This window comes from Athene noctua, chromosome 12 (genome assembly GCF_965140245.1).
Source record: "Athene noctua chromosome 12, bAthNoc1.hap1.1, whole genome shotgun sequence".
Classification (NCBI taxonomy): Eukaryota; Metazoa; Chordata; class Aves; order Strigiformes; family Strigidae; genus Athene; species Athene noctua.
In genome coordinates, this window is record NC_134048.1 from 23,763,495 (window position 1) to 23,785,531 (window position 22,037).

The 22,037-nt window shown below is 45.2% G+C and overlaps 1 long non-coding RNA gene across 1 annotated transcript; it reads right to left on the reverse strand.

Moving 5' to 3' along the window:
• Positions 1 to 410: 410 nt before the first annotated feature.
• Positions 411 to 21,731, reverse strand: LOC141965071 (uncharacterized). The gene is made up of 3 exons (XR_012634419.1): positions 21,644 to 21,731; positions 1,667 to 1,752; positions 411 to 1,388 (listed from the first exon to the last, which is right to left on the reverse strand). It is a non-coding gene; the product is annotated as an uncharacterized LOC141965071 (long non-coding RNA).
• Between the last annotated feature and the right edge of the window lie 306 nt (positions 21,732 to 22,037).

Below are 22,037 nucleotides of genomic sequence, written 5' to 3' on the forward strand. Positions count from 1 at the left end.
AGACAGGAGGTGAAAAAAACACCTTTGAGTTTCCTGCGATCCAGCAGCTTTATCTTTAAATCCAAAATCGAGGCAGCTTTGCTGAACTCATCTACCAGCTGCTCGTCTGCATGTGCCAAAGCACTGACCATTTCTGTAATTTAGTGTAGCCACTGAATTATTTCATTCTGTGCATTTCCAATTTATGTATGCACTCAGCAGAAGGATCAGAGCCCAGGGAAAGCTCCATATGGCAACCCAGAACCCTTTACTTAAGGAGCCCCCCCGGGGCTGCGAGGCACGGAGCTGCTCAGGCTCCTCTTGAGCCGCTCTCCCGCTGCCCTGCGCCCAAATCCCGCGGGTCCAGCCCTGCCTGGGAGAGCCAGGGAATATTCTGCTCCTCCTGCAAGGTCCTGGGCAATATCCGGAGAATTCTGCCTTTAGCAGAGCGCGCAGAAATATATGACAACCATTTCGCAGGAGTCTAAATCACTGCTGACACGTTATCAGAGCTACTCAAACTTCATATAACATGGCTTATAGAGACTCCTAAAGAGCAGCCAAAAATCTTTGTTCCACACAGAAATCTCATAACCACAAACTCCCTTCCCCAGTCTTATTTAAAGGGTTAAGACAATGGATTAGGTTACCACTCCTCTTGCCTCAGAGCACAGCACTGAAAGCACCAGCTCCGAGAAGCATTTTTAGTGACATGTCGAAATTGAAGTCTGCTTCTTGTTCAGTCTCCCACTTCTTTAAAATTGCTTTGCTGCGTGAGAAGCGTCCGTACAGATAAAGCTTTTAGTCCTCTGTGACACGACGTTTCCTGGACACGGAGCACTAGAGACCGAGGGTGGGGGGAGTTTCAGCTTTGGGCCCGCATTCATCTTCCAGCCCCTAAATGGCACCACCAGTCACCCATGTCCAGGCTGTCTCCAGCACTAATGAACTGAGTCTGTCTTTCCTTGCTTCAACACTGCATCCTCCTCCCAGCTCTTCCCGAACATAATCTTGTTATCTTTGGACCTTGCACGGGTTTTTTTTAATTATCATTATTATTTATATAGCACAACGCACACAGACAAATTTAATCATGTTGTTTACATGAGCTAACTGAGAGACTCATGGAGAAATTACATATTTTGTTCCCACTGTTGGCACAAACACAATTTCTTTCCTCACTCCCATTAACATAGTTAGTGTTTATAAAAGTCTGATGGTGCTGGAGATGAAAGTGTTTTCTCCAAAGAACAGGTGAACCATAAACAATAACCAAAGTTCCTCCCACCCTAATGCCTCAATAAGTGTGCTTCAATCCCACGATGGAATGATTAGGTAAAGTAGCCAAAGAACCAAGTCCAGACTAATGATATTTCATGAAGAGCTATTGGAAAGCTCAGCCAAAAATCCTGCAGAAAGACAAAACAGAAATTACCAAAAAGCAGATACACAAACCTTCAGACAAAATATGAAACCAAATCCTTCTGCAAAAAAAATAGAACAGCAAAAGGAGGTGACAGGCAGAATAGATACTCAGTTTATGAGATGGAAGAGCACAAAAGAGCAGTCTGGGGGATAGGTTAGAAAAAAACCACAAGTTTAAACAAAATATATACCTATGCACCCCAATGGGCAAGAAAAGGAAAGGAAAAAGAGCAAAACTTAAAAGTAATTCTTGCTGACTTACAAACTTGTAAGGAAGGTCTCTTGCTGCTTGAACAGATGGGTCTGAAATTGTTCTCTGTCAGCAGAAACATCCCGGACTGTATTTGCCTGGAAGGGACAAACCCTGGTTGAGAGATGTACACGGAAGAAGTGCCACACAGGTACTTAATTTGAGCATGCCCCTGAGCAGGCAGCCTGCAGACGATGTGCCTCGTGCAGAGACACTTCAGCTCTCCTTCCCCTTTCCGGGCAGCCCCTGTACAACTCACCAGCTACTTCTGCTAACGCAGAGCGTCAAGGAACCGGAGCCAAAAATGCAACAGAACAAAGACCCTTCCTCTTCCAGCTCATTTGGTGAAGGCATCCTACAATTTTCTATTTAAAAGGTCCATTCAGCCATCAGAAGGGGAGGGGCGGAGTTTTGCCACGTGTGGGTCAGCGCTGAGGTTCAGAACAGCCCTGGCAGCCAGGGACCTTCACTGCCCAGTGGCACCCACCGTGCAAACCTCTTCCGTAGGAAAACGCTTCATCCCTCCAGGTTTGTACCTGTATGCTGTGGGCTTGAAGGCACCTTTGATAAACACTAGTGTTTCTGTATGTTTACATTTTCCTTGGAAATATTTCAGATCGAGGCATTCTAATCAGTTCTTTGGCAGAACATCAAGAGGTTTCGCCTATCTTGTAAACCTGAGTACGGAAACAGAACTTTTCCAAAATTGCCCATGCAGAAAATGTCATTAGTGCACAAATTTCCAAAAGTACAAGGTACCTACCCAGCTTCATCCCTTTAATATCTGCACAGCAATGGAATAATTAAGCAGTTCTGCTGGTTCCCTAGAAGGAGGAGAAATATGTGGCTCCTCTGACACAGAAAAAGATGACTGAACACTTCTGCAACTGGAAAACAATTAACCATCAGGAACAAAAATTCTTGTTTATACACTTCTCCAATCTGGTGTCATTAATGGGACTGTCCTGACACAGAGGTACTGACGACCTTAAAAAATGACATATGAGTTCACTGAATGCTTTCAACACCCTTTGAGACAGCTGAAATCAAGAAAAGCTTAAACCACATATTGGCCGTTTCTGCTGTGAGCAGCTGGCTTCACTCCCGGGTCTCCTGAGGGACAGCAGAATCCCAGCAAACTTATGGAACAAATCAATGGATTGCAGCCAATGGAATGAAAAAAACGGCTGAAACACCTTTCTCAATAGGAATTTTAAAAGTTGCTGTGTATTGAAGACGGATTCCCCTTCCTTTGAGGCCAGGGAAAACCGTGCAGCTGCGACATCCCCACGTGCTGCAAATGAGCTCGGGGCTGCTGACCACTACCCACCCCGACACGGCCTTGCCAACATACCTGCAGCCACAGTGAGCCCCACTGCCAGCAAAGCCCTGGGTCCTACACGCACACAGCTTTAGCAGGTATCATCGGTCATCCACAGCATCAGAAATCAAACCTTTGTCAGAGCCAACAGCCGCGTGACCGAAGGAGATCCCGCAGCCAGCGGCCAAGGGCAGGAGCTCCTGCTCACCCACGGGCAAACCCCTCCCAAATAACAGCCGTCCCGCTGCCCGCTTCTCACTCAGCATTCTCGGGAGACCTACAAAATACCTTGGAAGAACAAAAATTTATAACTACAGCGGATGTGAAAAATTACAGAGCCAGTCCCGTACGGCTTTCTACAGCAGATGCCGCCAGCGGTCGCCATCTCCGAGTGATTGCTGCCTGCCTGTGCCTGTCCCGCAGGGAACGGCCCCACCGCCTCGTGCTGGCCAACACCCTCCTCTGTTCCTCAGGTGTCAGCCTTGCTTCTATCTCATATTACCTCGGAAAATGAGTATTTCAGGGCATCTATTCTAAACCTTTACTTACCTTGAAGTTTGACTCAATCCCATCCCTGAAGACAAGCTTTTGTGCCAGAACACTTGTCTGGTTTCGCCATCTAAATGAGTTGATCTACAGACCTGTCTTAAGCCATTTGTTCACCATGGTTAAAACCAGTCTCATTTTTGTAGTCTCTCTCCACCCAGTTCTCTTTTCCACAATATCCCTGCAAATACAGCCAAAGAGCATTTACAGATACAACCCATGAGACATTTTCTACATAATAATCATTTTTCTGGTCTTCCTCAGTGATAGGCTGGCACACAGGCAGAGGGTAGTTTGAAGTTTTAAGGAAAAAAGCATTGCAAATGCAGTTAAGGGAAATCCCCCCAGCAAGACTGTACTGTAAGAACATACATGGAATTAGGATGCTGACTACATATTTAAGATAAGTTTAACTTTTCAGAATTTGTATGTGGCCCCATAAAACAGTTTGGGAAAACAAAACTAAATTCAGTCCCCCCTTTCAGACAAAGGCTAGCTAGCAGGCAGTAATGGATTAGTTTTCTTTCCCTGCAGCCTCCAGCTCTTTCTGATAAGAATGCAATGGAAGCAAGGAGTCAGATTTTAAGCCAACAGGAATATTTCTTTGGTGAGTGACAGATCTAGTTCTAAGTATTTTTTTTTAAAGCAAAAAACCACCAGCCCTTTTCTGTTTGTTCTATAGAAATGATCACCTCTACAACAAAGCAAATCATAGTGGTGTGAAGGGACAGAACCCAGTTTGAAAGAGCATCCAGGCAGAAGGCAAGCCCTGATCTGATGGAGACAGCAGTCCAAAATGGTACAGAACTTGCCAGGGATGGGTCAGCTTCTCATCCCAAGGTTAAGTTGGGTAAGATTGGAAGCAGCAGGTGATGGAGAATAGCTTTTTGTTATCTGCTGGAGTATCATGCTCAGACACCTGGATCACATAATGAAAGATTCCCTGAGTGGCTCTAATTAGGCACCCATTGTTTACCATATGCTTCAATTTTTGCAAGGACAAACGTACCCATAGTTTGCTCATTGGGCACAGATTGCCTCTCCTCTTGGGATGGACCCTCTGGAGACTACGCCCAGAGGACTTTGCAAGTCTCCGGCACAATGTCTTTCCATACAGGAGGAGAGTAACAACTTTGTGAGGTGAGAGTTGAGAAGAAATCCAACTACACGAATATCTGTTATGGATTTTCATTAGGTGCATGTTCATTTTGTCACTGGCTGTGCCAGTATTCGGTTACTAATGCAGGCTTTAAACACAGGAGAGCATCACTTCAGGGATAATGAAATTTCACAAGGAGAAAGAATATTGGCTTTAAAGGTCTAAAAACACAGAGACACTGTTTTCAGACCAGCTGTAACTCATCTGCTTTGTGGAAATCCAGGTTATGATTTCCAATCGCAGCCTTTGACAACTCTGATTATGTTGGTTGGATTTCGTTACATTTCTGCAATTTTCTGGTATTAGATTATATTTTAAAAAATAGAGAGACATAAGTAGAGGGGTTTGTCTACCTGAAACCACAGGGAGCGGAAGACTTCTGCCTAATGGCTTTTAATCCAAGCCTATGTAAATTTTAGGCTGGGTGATCCTGTGACATAATGAGATCTGTCAAGCACAAGTCATCGCACTGTGACTGCAATGTGAATAGACAGTCACATTATCTGGTATGCAGCAGATAGATATTGCTATTAGAGAGGAGAGGGGAGAGGTGACAAAAATGTCCCGTTCCATGGTGAGCAGTGGTCACATTTCATTGTAATGTGAGCGAGAACCATTTGGCATTTTAATCAAAGCGGCATCTCCCGTTCCGAGAACAGATAACTATGGCAAAAGAGGCTGCAAGGTGACTTGCACCCTTCTGTATCTCGTTAGCAAGAATTGCCTTGCGGTGCTGAAAGCGGAGTGCATCAGGAGGGGCAAGGAGAGAAGGCAGATACTAGCTGGAGGAGTCTACTTCTGGTTAGTGCCTTAACCTCTCGTGCCCAGGTAAGTGACAGGTGACGTTCATTCCCCTTCCCCCAGGGAGCCATCCTTTCCGTCCTGCCTGCAGTGACGATCTGAGCACGGATCTGGACAGTGCTTTCCAGTCTTCTGCACCCCGCCTCTGCCCCTCCAAACTATTCCACAGCACCGGCTCCGTGTCTTTGTCTTCTCCACAGACCAAATCCTACAGAAATACGTAAAAGCAAGAATTTCTTTTCAAAACACCCAACGAGTCCAGCATAACATTTGGAACAAACTAAGCCATAATACCAGTTCCTTTTTTTTCTTTATTTTCATTCTTTATGGATCTTGAGGTAGTTGTCCTCCTCCTCAGGTTTTTTTTTTTTTCTGCTGTTGTCATTGTCACCTTTTCATTTCGATGAAAACAGAAATGGAAAAGGGAAAAGACTATCTGTCTATGCTTCAGTTTTACACTTCAGAGACTTGCACATGTATATGGATCTAACATTCAGGCTGAAGGAACGTTTATTGGGGTGGAATAAGCGCCAGCTCGAACCCTCACACGTGCAAAGCTGACTGATCCCTTCTCGGGCAGCTCCGAGAACAGCCTTGTCCTGCAACAGCAAGTAAAGCACTGGAGTTAGGGCACGAGCCTGGCTTAGCAGGAGGCACAGCTGATCTCTGAATCTCAGGACTAATTTTGGCCTTTTGCCCCCTACAGCTGGTTCCATTAGAACCTGTGTAAGAGACAGATACATAAAATATGGCTTTATAATAAAACATGCAGGAACCATAAAGTCCAGCTCCCTCCAGAAGTGATTTGACAAGATTAAACTTCTTGCTATGCTCTTCCCCAGTTAACAGTCCACTGACTATTTGACTAGGCATTATTAAGAGTCAAAGACAACCAGAAAACAGTCCGTAAGTCACTTCAGAAAGAAAAAGAGAGCGTTCAGATTAATTTGTTTATTTCAAAGCTCCTCTGCCCCAACTTCACCAAAGAGGTCCGTAATCTCTTACACCATCATTTATTCATGCTGATGGCACGTACAGGAAGCTGGAGCCAAGGGAAACAGCCAGCGGCACGTACAGTGCTCGTTAGGAGATGGATGACCTTCAAATCCCATCACTGAGCATGGGGCTCCAGCTAGTGAGTGAAAGCAGTCATTTGTCTCTCAGGGTCTCCAAAAATGCATCTTTAAACCAGTAAATAAGCGACAGCCGCCCTCAGCTTACTGCCTGAAGTATTTAGCAAAACTTCTGACATAGAGTGAAACAGCTCAGCGGCTCAGAGCCGGCTCACCTTGTGCCGCACACTAAGTCCTGTGTAGGAGGCAGGGAGAAGGTCACGAAAAGCAATTAAAGCTCGAAGCGAGAGGTGGTCTGGGGAAGAGGTCTGCGCAGAGTCCCTTCACTGCGGCGTGACGCCTCACGGGTGGCAGCCCTGGGGCGTGAAGATGAAATTGGGACAGACCCTCCGGCCGGGCGCTCTGCGGCGCTGGGGGTGGGCTGGCCACGGGCGCTCCCCCCTGCAGAGGACAAGGACCAGCACCCCCGCGCTGGCAGGCACTTCTCCACCCCTCCAAACAGATGGAGCTCAGCCCTCAGCACCCTCAACGGTAACAAGCTCCAGTTCCTAATACTTAAAATTCTCCAAAATTATAGTATTTTTGTCCAGCTCCAACCGACGCTGCCACAGCAATTCATTGCCAGCCCTCCTGAAAGCAGCCCGACTTCTGCTCCTTCTGCCTTCAGCCTCTATAGACTTAAACTACAAACAAAACAATAAGTCATATCTCAGTCTCAGATTTAAGCAACCTTTTAATACTTGGAGATTCATTTTTGTGCCAATTCAGTTCAAAAATCATTTTTATTTCCCACTAAACAGAAATAAAAAGGTCATGCTGGAAGCTGGAAGCAGTATTTTGATATTTCTTAAATGAGATATGCCCCATGGAGCCAGCACAAAGTTAAAACACACCCCGTTACCCCTCCGAACTGCCACGGTGCGAGTCGCGAACCCCCGAGATTCCCCTGCACAACACACCCGGTGGGCTGGAGGCTCACCAGCGGCTCACCAGGGGAAATGCAAGAAAAGTTTTGCACAACAGCCGTTTTCATAACAGCTTCCCGTTTCTGTTGACTGGCACATTCCAATGAAATTAATTCTGCCACAAAGCTCTGGACCTGCTCTGTCCACAAGCAGACATAATCTGTTGGAGGAATAAAGTCTATCACAAAATCAATGCTACATTTTTCTGCATTTAGTTTATCTCTTTCATTGATTACACCGCTAAAAACTGAAGCTCAGCTACAAGAAAATATCTAAACACTGAAGAAGTTATAAATCCATATTAAAGATAATGTTCTAGATCCTCAGCTGCTGAATGTCAAACTGTTTTTTAAAAGGCCCAAAATTCACTAAAATAAGGTTCTGCAATTTTTATGCAGGGCAAAAACCTGCTTTCAGTTGTAGCATATTATATGCAGATACTCCATAAACATTAATTAAATTAAGCTAAAAATTTTATCATTTTATAACTAAGCAACATCCAAAATCCTACGGATTAAAACAATTTTGAATAAAGCCTATCTTACAGGATTAGATTATTATAATATCTGCACAAAGGAAACACCAGATTTTCTGAGTTCATAGAGAAGGCTGAGGAAAATCCAGTTTAAAACTGCTTTGTCAGGGAAACTCAGAGCAGTGCATTTCTTGCATCACAAGACGACATATGCATGTTTTAACAGGTAGATGAGTTGGTATCGTAAAACTAGCACAGAATGGTATTTTTGAACTTACTATATTGAAAACTAAAAGTTCCAGAGACAGTTTAGTACAGGAAAAAAAAAAAAAAACAAACAAACAAAAAAAACCCCACTTATTTACCACAAATCTCTGCCTTCCAGTGTGCCTAAGCCTCTTGTTTGGAAGTTTGCTCAGGTCGCACCTGAAGACTCTGTCTTTTGAGGTTACTTTTCTGGCAGTCCAGACAGAGAAAGCTGCAAGAGGCAGCTACGAGCACTGGTGTGACTGTGCTCGTCAGTCCCAGGAGAGGAAAAACCACCTGGCAGCCGCCCGACACACCGGCCTCGCCGAGCCCAGAGCCAGCTCTCCAGAAGCTTTCTGAGCTTCCCAACATATGCCATCAGTCATGCGACGCTCTTGAAGGGAAGGACAGACAGACACCATCCCCATGCACCAGTACCTACCTTCTTCTGCATTTTTAAATTAACCCGAGATTCAGTTCAGTATACAGCTGAGAGAGAGCTGGCAACTGCTCCCAGAACCGCCACTGCCTGTGTGGCTGAAGCTCTCCTGAAGACTTAAAAAAAAACCCCACCCTAATATTAATAAGCAAAATAAAAACTGGCTAAAAGTAACAACAAGATTTTGCAGAGCAATCTGCATAAATTCCCACACACAGATCCCTGCCTCAGTAACTGCAGTTCAGCATCCTGGATTAGATTTATTTTATGTTCTGTCATCATAATCACAGCTACGTGGCTGCAATCCACCACAACAGAGATATTCCAGGGTGGGGAATCTGTGTATCTGCAAGCTTCGTAACTGCCTTTTTATTGCACTCCTGGAGTTTCTAGAATTTCTAAAAAAGTGGATATTAACACAGCGTTCACAGAGAATATTAATAGGTTACAGCAGAGCAATCAGGGTACGTAGCAGCCTCGAAGCGTATCACAGAGCATCCAAATTAAAGCTGGCGTTTGCAGGGATGACAACGCTGTAAAACCCGGCACCAAATCACCCCATCAGTCACACAAACCACAGCTCTGAACCTCTTCCTCGGCCTGTAACTCCACAGAGCCACGTATGAGGCTTTACTGGAAGCAAAGGTATAAACATAACAGTTCGATCACCATTTCAGCCTCACAGAATCATCGATTTTTTTGTTGATTCTTCATAATTATCTCGCAGTTGCCAAAAGCACATCATCGGGCCATCAGTAATACGCCATAATTACACACTGCTTGCAGAGCTAATACTAATTTCTCTTTGTAGATATTCTGGATGTGGCACAAAGCAGAGAGCACTGCCTGGGTTTTCGTTCTTGAAAGACCAAACTGCTCGCAGTTCGAATGAGAAGTCCCGATCCCATATAAAAACACTGACAGTTTTTAGGTTCGTTGGGCTCTTCTTGCTATAAATCAAGGTTGTAGATTTCCTCTAGGACTAGCTGGCAGAGAATGAAAATACTGGGAAATTCCACTTTCCTTAAAGTGGAAATATTCAAACAGCATAAGGGGCTGCATGGCAAGCCTCAGAGGCTCAGCATCCTTTTTATAATTGGAGAAAGAGGAGAGGATGAACCTGGAGAAATATCAGCTGCACAGATTATAAACTCCTGTCTTTTCCCATTTCCTAGCACAGCGAAGAGCAGGCACACACATCAATATAAATCAGCATCATATATCTATTAAGGTAAACATCTACTGTAAATGTGCTTGACAGTCACAGTCTTTGTCTTTAGGATTTCAAACATTTTAGCCACTGTGTATTTGCAATTCTTCATTCATTTCTGATCAAAAATGTGTTTTCTCAAGAGGCTCTTAATAGTCGTACCAATTAATGCATGAATTCTAGCAGGTGAGTCGCCTCTCTTCCCTCCTGGGAATGATATATTCAATTACTGCCAGCAGATGTATGTAAGTCGGGGAGCAAAACACAAATTCTTTTTATTTCTGCTCCACGCATCACTGAGTATTTTCAACTCATTTTTATTCAGGGATTTTTGTGTTAAAAAAAGCTGTTCACTCCCATCCTATACATTACACTGTGCATTTTTTAAAATCATTTAAATTACACTGGAATGTTTCTGTCTAACGACCCAGTGAGTGATGCCAGCCTATTCTTTGGACATCTGTTAGCACAGGGAGGCCTGCGCGAGGGATGGAGCAATCAGCTCATGCATCATGCCAGGTCATGCGCAAGCATCTTTCAAAGCATCGGGGCATAATTTGCACAAATGAGGATCCTTGGGAGTTTAGTGCCTGATCTAAGAGCATCTAAATTATTACCAAAACATAATAGCCTGTCTTTAAAGTTCCTGGTGTTTAGAGTAACACTGAAATCAGTCACTGAGTTTGTCTCAGTTCAGAAGCCAGTGGAGCCCCTGTCCCAACGAAGAAATTGTGCCTCAGGGAGATGACATGATGACATGACATTCCAGATCACATCTTGAATCCACACAGAATTCAGTCATATTTACACTGAGTGCTTATAGACTTCTGTATGTGAAGACTCCTGGGCAGCCTTGCACCTTGAAGAATCTCACATTTGTGTTAAATGTCACATTTTAACCTCCCCGTGCCAAGCTCCTGGTCCTACTCCACCCCGAAGTGAATATAGAGAACTTCTGTGGACACAAAATCAGAAAGCAGAAGGATACGCTGTGAGCTTGCTCCAGGGTTGATGGAAGCCAGAAGAAGCCTTTCCCTTTCCTCCAGAGACCATGACAGTAGTTTGGGCTGCAGGGGACCTCGGGAAGTCTCCGGTCCAACCTTCTGCTCAAGGAAGGGTCAGCACTGAGCTCAGGCCAAGTTGCTCAGGGCAGTTGAGTCTTGAAAACCACCGAGAGCGGAGACTCCAGGAGCCCCTGGGTCAGCATTCAGTTATCCTCGTAGTCAACGTCTGATCCTCTAGAACCTCCCCTGCTTCACTCGATGGCTGTCGCCTCTCCTCCCCGCCCTGTGCCCAGGCAGGGAGGCTGCCTTCGGCATCTTTGACGTCTTGGGGGTTACTGGAAGGCTCCTGTTACATTCCCCTGAACCCCTCTCCTCTCCGGGCTACAGAAGTCCAATTCCCTCAGCCTCTCCTCACAGGGTAAGTGCTCCAATTGCCTGGGAACATTTGCATGTACACAGCTTATTACATTTCTGATTTGCATTCCTAATAATCTGTTGCTCAGCCAACTTCATTCTATAGCCTTACAACTTCGAGGCGGTGGAGCATGCTAGCACTTTTTTTACTTGCCTTTTCTGAAAAAATCAACAAGGTCCCACTGTGGTGATTGCATAAATTACCATGTCTTCATGGAAAATGTTTCAGAGAGTTATTTCAAAACGACAGGTTCTGGGCTTTCCAGAAATCTCCACCAATATATTTCTTTATGCCCTGAATGGGATGGGGTCATATGCTCAGCTGATGTAAGCTGTCACAGCACCACTGCTCCTACGGAATTTCATTATTTTTTACTCCAGCTAAGGATTAGACCAACAGTTTCTTGTAGGAGGCTAGCCAGCATTTCAAATCACAGCCTTGTTATTTTGGCAGCTTATCTCTGTGTACAGAAACCAATTATTGCTGGAATGCATTCCTTTTTTGTTCAGCTTCATTTTAAAGATTTAGCAACCGCTTCTTTCCACTGCTGTTCCTAGATTGCTTAAAGGACACGATAGAAGGATAATCAGAAGGAGTTGCACTGGTAAAGAAAAAGTGGTAGGCATTTTCTTTTGAGCATTAGCACACAGAAATCCTTACTTAAACACCGAAGAATACACAAGTCATCTGCTTACATGCACTAAACAAGAAAATCCCACATTCTTCAACATCATTTCTTCAAGTTTCTGTTCTTCTAATCCCCCAGGCCAGACATCTGGAAAGGCAGAGCTTCAGAGAGGCTGCACAAATGGAAAGGAAGGAGCAGCTCACGGCAGCAGGACACTTAACCAGAACTCCCTGAACCACCGAGCCAGCTGCAGGTGGAGAATGGTTAACTAACCTGGTTATGATTCACGCTCAAAATAGTTCTAAGTTTATTCCCTGAACTCTTATGCAAAAGCCCCAGCCATCATGGGAACAAAACAAAATCAAACCCAAAGGAAAGTTTGAGAGGTTATACGCTTTGTTCTCCTACCAGCATTCATTTTCATATTTGGGGAAAGGAAGGCAACGTCTAAATGGCATTCGCAAAAGTTTCATCCCTAATAATTTTATCAGTCTGCCACGTTCTTCATGTAATAGAATTTCCTTTTTCTCTGTACTTCCATGAAGCCTGAGATTCCATACCCGGTGTGACTGAACAACAGAATTAAATATCAGCCGCGCTCAGTTGGTTCAGTTGCACAGTCCCTTTCCTTCTCAAGGAATTAATTTTTTTCTGGGACTTTTCATTTTCAACTCAGAGTTGAAGCAAAGGCACAAAATATTTTTAGCCCATCTTGGATGGAAAGTGAGGAGAAGCCATGCTACACACAGACAATGTTAATGCAGAATTTTATGAATGTTTGTTTCAGTAGCTGCTGTTTGAGAAAAGGTCCGGAAAACTGGTTCCTATTTTGAGCTTTGTCCCAAGCTCCCAGGATGAACCTGCATTCTTCTTCCTTGCCTCTTCCCCCTGCTGCTGAGGTGAAGTGGGGGCTGAGGGGGCTCTGGGAAGGCCAAGCTCTCTCTGTGCCCCTTCAGAGGGCAAACAGGCAGGTCACTGATGCAGGGATGCTCAGGGTGTGTCAGTCACAAGCCTGGGGAGAGGTGGAAGATGCTCCTTACAGAGGGAGAATGTGGGGTTAGAGAGAGCTGCCTGAATAAAGAAGTGAGCCTGACATGATCTTTCCTGCTCATAAACAAAAAATGACATGTTTGATCCTCAAGTCCTTCTTCTCTTGTCTTTTATATATGTGTGTGTATAGATAGATGACACAGAAGAAAAATATCCGTGTAAAATATTAAGTTTGTGTAGTCTGAAGTGGAAATGTTCTCATGAACTCTAGACCAGGCTGGTTTGATGCCTGAATGCTTTGATGTGTGTTTGGATCAGGATAGTTCTGCAGTTTAGACACAGTTTCTGATTTCTCTTTCCTTTTACTTTCTTTATATACAACCACACATCTCCCACCTCTGAGGGAGGGGAGGAGGACTGTCAGATCATGGAAGGAACCAGCAAGAGAAATTAACCTTTAGATGCCAATTACCATTACATGAAGAACAACCCAAGTGACAGGATAATTCAGCTCTGTCGATTAGTGAGTCAGAAGCAACTGCACAGAGCTTGGACTATGAAAAGAACAAAAGGCTGCTCATTTTAAACTGTTTTACCAGAACCAATACACAGTGCTAGAAAGTAAAACACCTGAGTGGTCTGATGGATAATACTCCTCGCTCATATATCCTGCAGCACTTCTGCCCTTGTGCTAATGGACTGATCCACAGAGATAAGAGAGGGCAAAGCTACAAGCTGAAACAGGTTAACTTGACGTCCGCTTTATGATGTAACATAATTCAACATGAAGTTCACCCTCAAAAAAAAAAAATCATCTTGTCAGTCCTACTGCTGTTAATATCAATAGTTCAGTCGCTTCCACAGTGGGGAAGCTCCTCTCCCCGCTCTCAAGTAGTTTAGAAAAAAACCTGTGAAACACCTGGAAAATAATGCACATATTTACCAAAAGTAAAACAAGTCCCTATCTACATGAAGCACACAAGCCCCCAAAGGCAAGTTTCTCCTGCACGGTGCAAAGCCCCTGTAATTGTTTCATATGATCCACAGATGAGTGAATTTATAAATGATTCACATCTTACCTCCGCGATCTGAAATGAAAACGCGCACATTGTGTGCTAAGTATTAATTTGAGAGATACCAGTTTAACCGTAAGTGATTTAAAAGTAAAAGGAGAGAGGACAACACAGAAAATGACTAAACACTCAAGTTCACATCAAAAAATCTGTTCAAAAATATATCACGCACGTTGGGATGGAGCCAATGTAACTGCCCACAGCTCTCCGCAGCCCTTGGCGTACAAGACCAGTTCTGTTTAACACGGATCTTAGCAAGATTCCTTAATTTTACAGAGGTGCCTGATCGATAAGACACGCGATTCACTTATTTCAAATATTATTTCAAAATTTTACAGAAGAGAAGAATTGTATTTTGACACTTAGGACTTAAACTGCCTGCTTTTTCAGCAGCCAGACGTTTCTACGGACGAGCTGGGGGGTTTGGTTTTTCCTGGTGAACGCCGAGGGAGCTGCACGTGGAGGGGGTGAGCAGAGAGAACGAGACAGAGAGTTCTTTTCTACCCACATGGGAATTTAAGATTTCAACAGTTTTCAAATCCCACTGGCTTCAGTACACTCTTCATCCACCCTAAAGAGGCAGAAACAGGTTTTACTACAGGGTTAAAGCAGTTATAAAAGCCACTGGTGGGAGCCCCACTAACCAGGGCTTGCACCGACACCAAGCTGGGGTGAAGGATGCTGAACCCCACACTCGTGCTCGCTGCTGCTTGATGAGATATTTCATTTCATTCTCGTCAGGAACTACATGCTTCCCGAGCTACAGCTAATTATACAAGATTTATCTGCACAAAAACATGGGGATTAGGCAGGCAAGAAAGCAGCGAAAATTTATTTGGAGGTTTTGTTTAATGAAAAGGTATAAAAACCAGGATTTGTACAGAAACAAATCATCTCTGAAACATGTATCTAAAGACAAGTGGGGGGAGGAGATTAGCATTCAGTTTGGTTTCTTTTCTCCCATCCTTTCATGCTGCTGCCAGGAGAAAGAAAAAATAAGGATATGAACTTGTGATGCAGGAGTTGATACTCCTGGTAGACAGGAGACTGCTGCCCCTCTCCATCGCTCCTGAGCCACAAGTTACTCGCAGAGCTGAAATTAATTTTTACCGATCTGTATTGTATACCAGCTGCTGACCCCATGAGGAGGTCAGTCCCCACAGAGTGAGATCAAAATCCCATTATTCAAACCTGGTTGTAAAAAAGGAAGATAAAGATACCAAAGCTGTCCCCAGTTTCACCAGGAGTAGGATCAGCGTGAGGCAGGACGGAGACAGACAGCTGACAGAGGGACGCGTGGTCACCTCAGTCCCCACTGTGTGAGCTGACAAACGAACCCCAAACTGGGCCTCCAGCATCACACAGCACTTCCATGTCAAGGTTCCTCTGGTCTTACAACAACTAGTAGCTGTGTGGGCAGCTTTCACTCATGCTGGGCAAGATCAAGACTCCCCCCTTCACTGAGGTGAGAGACCAGAACACCACTGGCCTCTTCTCCTTTGTACCTTGAGTGAGAAATTCCTGCTATAAACATTTCCAAAATAACTTGTAATCCTGACATTTTACTTCCCTTAATTTCAGCAAAGGTAGATTCTAGTCTTCTTTAGAAGAAGCTTGCTCCCAAGCTCTCCCCCTATATTACTCTCCTGCAGTTTTAGTAGCATTAATTAGTTATTATACATCAATCCTAATCTGTGATACACATGAAGAGAACCCAACAGCGCTTCATCACTTGTGTTTATGACTCATTTGCATAAGAGAGCTTTAATAAATCAGTCTCAAGACAAGGACATTCTGCAGGTTAAGCACGTACACCGAAACTCAATTCATCACCAACATTTTCATCATATTTACATTTGATCACCTGATGAAATAGCACCGTGTGTCTCCATTTCATTTTCAAGAGCGTAGCGCTCCTCCTGAAAGATTCCCAGCGACTCCCACGTGCCCCAGAGCCACAGAAAAGTGACAGCACCTTTCCTCGGCACTTGCTCAACATCTCAGGCAACGCGTTCTTGAAAAGAAGCTCTGCCACAGGATGACGCATAAGGAATAAGATAGTATTTGTTTCATTATTCATCTATCAAAAATTTCCATGGTTCCCCCTCCCTTCTTCACTGCCATTTAACATTTTGATGAACTGAATTTGGAAAAATTACAAATAGCCATACTGGCAACTGAACAGTTTGATACTGATTTTATAGGCAGCTGTTTTCTAAAAAAAGTATATTTATGGTATTATAATTATCTTACAAATCCATTTGTGGGAGGAAGACGTAATATTTCTTCTCCATTTAGACTGGAAGCTCTGAGAAGCCAGGGCTGGCTGAGGCTTTGTTCTGTACGGTGCTGAGAGTGGGAACAGAATACAAATAAATGGATGTTAAAACCATGGTAAAAACTTTTGTGCAGGTAACACCTTTAAAAGGGCAAAACACCTCTTCATAACCACTGGTCATCTTGGCAGAGTTGCCCTCATCCCCACCAAGGCACGCCAGAGGGCTGTGGCACAGCGCGGCTGTCACGGGTCCGGCGCAGCGTAACGTGCGAGTTATGGGGAGCAAGAGCACCGTGGGTCTGTCACCTGCTGCTCTGGCCTTTCACCGTAAGCTTCTCACTTTAGCTTCCTCCCTCTTCCATGGAAGATGCTTTTTTTCCCTGTAGCAGCGTTTTTTGCTGTCTTGCTGCCTCACCACAAATCCTCCAAATTAAGCACCATGTCATCTGTACATCTGGAATAGTTAAGACTCTCACTACTGGCATTTCACTGTAGCTGAAGTAATTCTGTCAGCAGAAAAATTCTTCCTCCTCTTCCCAAGGAACATCCCGGCAGCTTCGGGTGCAACAGGGAGTCACCTTGTCCCGGTGTTCTGCTGGAACTGGCACGGCCGTGGTCTCTGTGTAACCTGTAGCTCTTCACCTGGAGATGTACACTACTGCTGATGGAGCAGCTGCTAAAAACTGTAACTTTACAGTTTGAGCCTCTTTGCCTGGGTAAGAGCGTGCCTGCTTGCAGCCTGGAGCACAGAAGCTCTTCTCCAAGTCCTTGCAAAACCAGATCAACTTCTCCAATAGCTCACACCGTTTTTCTTCTTTTCAGCATTGAATAAATCATCCACTCACCGGAGGGTTGCAGCAAATCCAGCAGTAGGTGCAGAATAATTAGAGTAGTTGCACCTGGCTCTCTTTAAAATCTCAGTTAAAGGAGAGATCAGTAGTAACAAATCAGGAAATGAAGAGAAAAATTCCTTTGATCATTTTCCAGTTTTATGTTTCTCAATTGTTTTAGTTCAATCAAGACTCAAGGAAAAAAGTAGTTTGGGTTTAGCTGGAGTTTCACAAGGGTCCCAAAGCCTTTGGAAGGCACCAAAATCCGGGTTCCTGCATCCCACTCAACACCAATCAACACTGATGAGCTTCAGGTACCTCACTCCCTAAAGTCCTCAAAACCAGACACAGATCAGATCCTTAGGGCAGTATGTAACCTGAACTGAATCATGGTGTACCTCTCTACACGGACACACGTCATGGAAAAGAGACAGCCAAGCCAGCCTAATTTGATGAAAAAGTGCACTAAGTGAAATCCCTCAGGCTTCCCACGTGTGTTCCTACAGGGCAGAGGGTGCACAGGAACTCTGCAACCTTCAGCTGTGCTGGGAGGAGCAACCTCACCACACGGAGCAGAGCCCACGTCACCGCGCTTGGATAGGGAGATACTACACGGAAGCTGCATGACAGTTCAAATGCAGTCCAGAGGTTTCATGTATCATCTCTCTGGAGTGGTCTGCATAGGAACACAAGATTTTTCAGGAACATCCATCCTGCAGGACAGAAAGCCTTAGGCAGCGTTTTGAGCTTTCAGGTCTCTAATACACTTTTAAGAATTTTTGCCTAAAAGATGCTGCTGAAGGTGAATGGAAGAGTGGTGTCAAAAGATAATTTAATTCTCAAATGAATTCAGATTTTTCAAAAAGCCAGGTTTCATCTCCCAAGCAGCTCCAACATATTCCTTTCCATTTATCAAATGACAATACAGCCCTTACCCAATTACATGATCAAATAGCATTCTTGCTGTTAGATTTTCATCTCATGCCACAGGTCACTGAAGAGGCTGTAGAGGAAAAGGCTGCTTTCTAGCTGGTCTTTCCATTTTCATTGCCAAGATGGGAATGCTGGTAGTAAAGAAGGTGGAAGGAGCAGCAAACGCTCCCTGGAGAGGGCTGATCATAATGCCATACGCCAGCAGTGTGGTCGATAGGAAAACAGGGAAAGAACAGACAATTCTCTAACAGATGGTGGGCAACAGTCAGCAACGGGCACTGCTCTGCGCGGGGCTGCGCAGTGTGGCAACTGCCACGACCAAGGGGCAACGGCAAGGGCCACTGCGCTGCTGTAACAACGGGTCACACCCCCAGGAGGTCCAGCAGAAAGTGCAAATAACATGCTAGAGGCGATGGTGGGGAGGTTCTACATGTGCTGCTCATCACAAACATGCAAAAGATGTCCCATTCACTGCAGATTTCAGCAGCACAGGGAGGTGGGTGAGACTTCTCCCAGCCTGAGCATCCTCTGACATACTCCAGTGGGGCTCAGCACAGCTTTGTAACTTGAGCAAACAGAGATGATGGTTTTGGGTCAGAAAACGTGTGTTGTAAATAATGGAATATAAAGCCAGGAAAGAACAGACCGAGCTGAAGCTCAGTGACACAATGAGGATTTGAGCAGATACAGCTGCACAGTTGGAATGCTAAAATTTTCAGTGCTGTGCTGGCATTTCTCAGCTCCTGGTAAAAATAGCACCACTGGTGTGGTTACCAGGGACCGCAAAAACCTGTGAGAAAGTTCCAGTGTTGAACAGGTATTAAAAATAAAACAGCCCACTGGGAGTGTGGATTGGAAAGCCACAGGGAGAGGAATGAGGTTTGCATGTGTGAGAACAGTGACACGGGGCTGTGAGAAGCGCTGGGCCGGCAGGTTGGGGACTGCACATCCCGCACTCGCGGGGACAGAGCGGGAGCAGCCGCCGCCCCGTCCGCGGCCACGCTGCCCCGAACCGCGGTCAGTGCAGGGGGACACAGCCCCCGGCTTGGTACAGCACATCCAGGGACTGTGTCCGGTTACCCAGCACGAGTTCCTGGCTCTGGGTTAAGAGACCCGGTGCTCACTTTTCAACACCTGCCAGGAAAGCACAACGTAGACTTTCCCAGCACCCCTCAGTCCTCAGACAGACACCATTCCCACTGCTTCAGCCAGGCAAGGGACAAGGACCTAGAGAAGACCCCAAACCATACGGTTCTATGTATACACACACATTTTTGACTGAGAAGGTACAAAGTATTAAAGCAACTCAATCCCAACCTCAGCATCTGTGTAACAGCAGCCGACGTCCTGTGGGTCAGGTCCTTTGATTAAAGAACGTAGAAGTTACTGAAAATCTATTAACTGGCCTGTACAGTTGAATGATAGCTCAAAAGAGAGAAAATCACCCTGCTGAATTGAAAAATAAGGCCTGAATGCCCCAAGTGTATGTTACTCTCGACTTTGGCATCAACAGAAGAATAAATAGAAATGTGGTATTTTATGAGACTCTTTGCAGAGGAGTATATAAAGGTCTTGAGGTATGCAAAGGGTTCTGTTAAATTAGAGTCATCACAGGAATTACAGCGAGTTCAGTTCACAGTCAGGGATCTGATCAAGAACACTGTTAACCTGCTGCTCACAGCTTGATCCCTAAAAATCTCATGAAAGCATGTAACGCTATCATCCACAGCATCTATCGCTCTGAAAACATACCTCATTGCAACAATGCCATTTGAGACTCAGATCACCTTCCCTAAGCAGATAAACCAAGGGGAGCGGAGCTACGTATACGCTGCGTGTGCACATACATATGGTGACTTCCGAAACAAAGGGAAGACCAGCGAGCTCGTGTTATTGTCAGTGCACTACAAGGAGCCGATAGACCATCCGAACTACGAACGCTGTTGGAGTGGATGTCAAAAGAAGTGAGCATAAAACATACCCGTGAATGTATCCCAGAATAAATACACTGATACGAAAGTCTTCCAGAAACACAGATTTAACGGCTGAACCTTGTAAAATGGTGACTCCACATATTTTTTTTTTAAGTTTGTGAAGCTGATGACTTCATATTACTAAACCTCACGCAGAACATATGTAAGCGAATAATCTCCAACATAAGGCGCGGCAAACATCACAGAAAGAGTTAAAGTGATTAACAGGGATGCACTTGCCACTGCCTCCCTGCTCAAACATCCCTTGTAGCTGGATCATTTCGGAAAAGAGCTGCGAGTTCAAGAGCTAAAGACTTGTGTGAGCTCATGTCCTCAGCTACTTTAACAAGACACCTTCCCTGTTCCGAGTCCAGGTACAGAAATCACCGCCTTCAGCCGCCGTCTCCAGCGCCCGGCAATACAAGACTTTCTACAAGGGATTTCTCTGCAAATCAGCATAAGTCGTTCCTGCTGAGTCTCACACTTGTTACTTCTTTCAACCTACCATGAGCATATTCCAGAGCTATTGTCACTGCAGTGTGATTCAATTAGCCCTCTCTCTCCCCACACCCTAATTCTCTCCTTTGCTAATTCTCCAGCCTGGAACAGCAGATGCCTTCCTATCAAAACTTTCAGTGCAGAGTGCTGACATTTGGAGATAAACAGAAAAGCACTAGGCAGGCAGCTAATTCTCATCTCATCCTGCTCAGAATTTCGATTACCATTTGCTTTTAAGATGTCTATCCACAGCACTAGTACAGAGATATGTCAGACATGCAGCCCTGCTAATAAAAAGACAACACCACACTTTGCATGTCAAACAACACTGTAGATCAGTTCAGAAATTTCACAGCACATGTAAAATCCTATTAACCGCACCACCATTTGAAGACCCAATTTGAAGCTGCAGCAAAAGCTCGTTCTCCAAACTGATTATGGCATTACAGAATACACTTATCCCTCTGGGTCTGAAGATTTTATTTATTTAAGCTCCCTGACCCCAGAGGCCAAAATTCAGTCAACTTTGCATCGGGCATAATAATTAGACACGCGAGGGCAGGCACCCGCACTGCACAGCCTCCTTCCCTTCGCCCCATGCTCGCTTCCCAAGCACTGAGCCACGTAATCAGGCTCATGCATACGAGTGCAAGCATTGAAACCATCATCATTTTAGGCACTGACAGGCCCCGGGGTCAGGGAAAGCGGGCACCTACAGAAAATACCCCCACAGCGCATTGCTGACTGCCGAGGTGCTGATCACACCCGGAATGGCGAGAGCACCAGGCTGGCTGGCTCACAAACTGTCTCTGGTAGCAGAGGAGTGTAACTCCAGTCTGTGCTCAGCTCAAAGCCTCTCTCAGGCTTAGACAGCCCATTAGGCTAACGCGTCTGAGAGCTTAGTGCATCCCCTGTGTGCGTCAGCTCAAAGCTCTCAGATGCAGGACAAACTTCAAACCGGAGCCTGTGGCCACAGGAACTGGTGGGAGCTGAATGATCAGCATCCCCAGCCAGCTGCTCTGGTTCACAGGGCTGCCAGCACCCAGCCAGGGCACGGGCAAGCGCTTTTGAAAAGGCATCTGAACAAACTGAGCCTCACGCACACGTGAGGATCCCTCGCCCAACGCCTTACCTGGTGTGCGTTATCATCTCTCCCGCCTGCCAGTGTAAGGAGCAAGCCGAAGCCACCAAGAGCTGTCATAAGCCCTGAACATGAATTCAGTGAGGCAATCATTCCCCTGGAGGGTTTATAATCTACCTTAAATAGAAGCCTCTTCACCTGGGCATGTTGCTATGGCCACTTGATCTGGGTACTTAATATAGAAACACTAAATGGCAGCTTAGGGATTTACAGGAACCTTCCTCTGAACAAAAGGAGGGGGAAGGATGGGCAGTGGCCGTGTACAACGTGCGTGCTGGTAAGTGGAACTGGTTCCTTCAGATGATCTGCAACAATCCTTATCAAAGCTATGAACATGCTTACTTTAATCTCAAAAACTCCTTCAGCCTTTGGCCTTTCGCAGGTG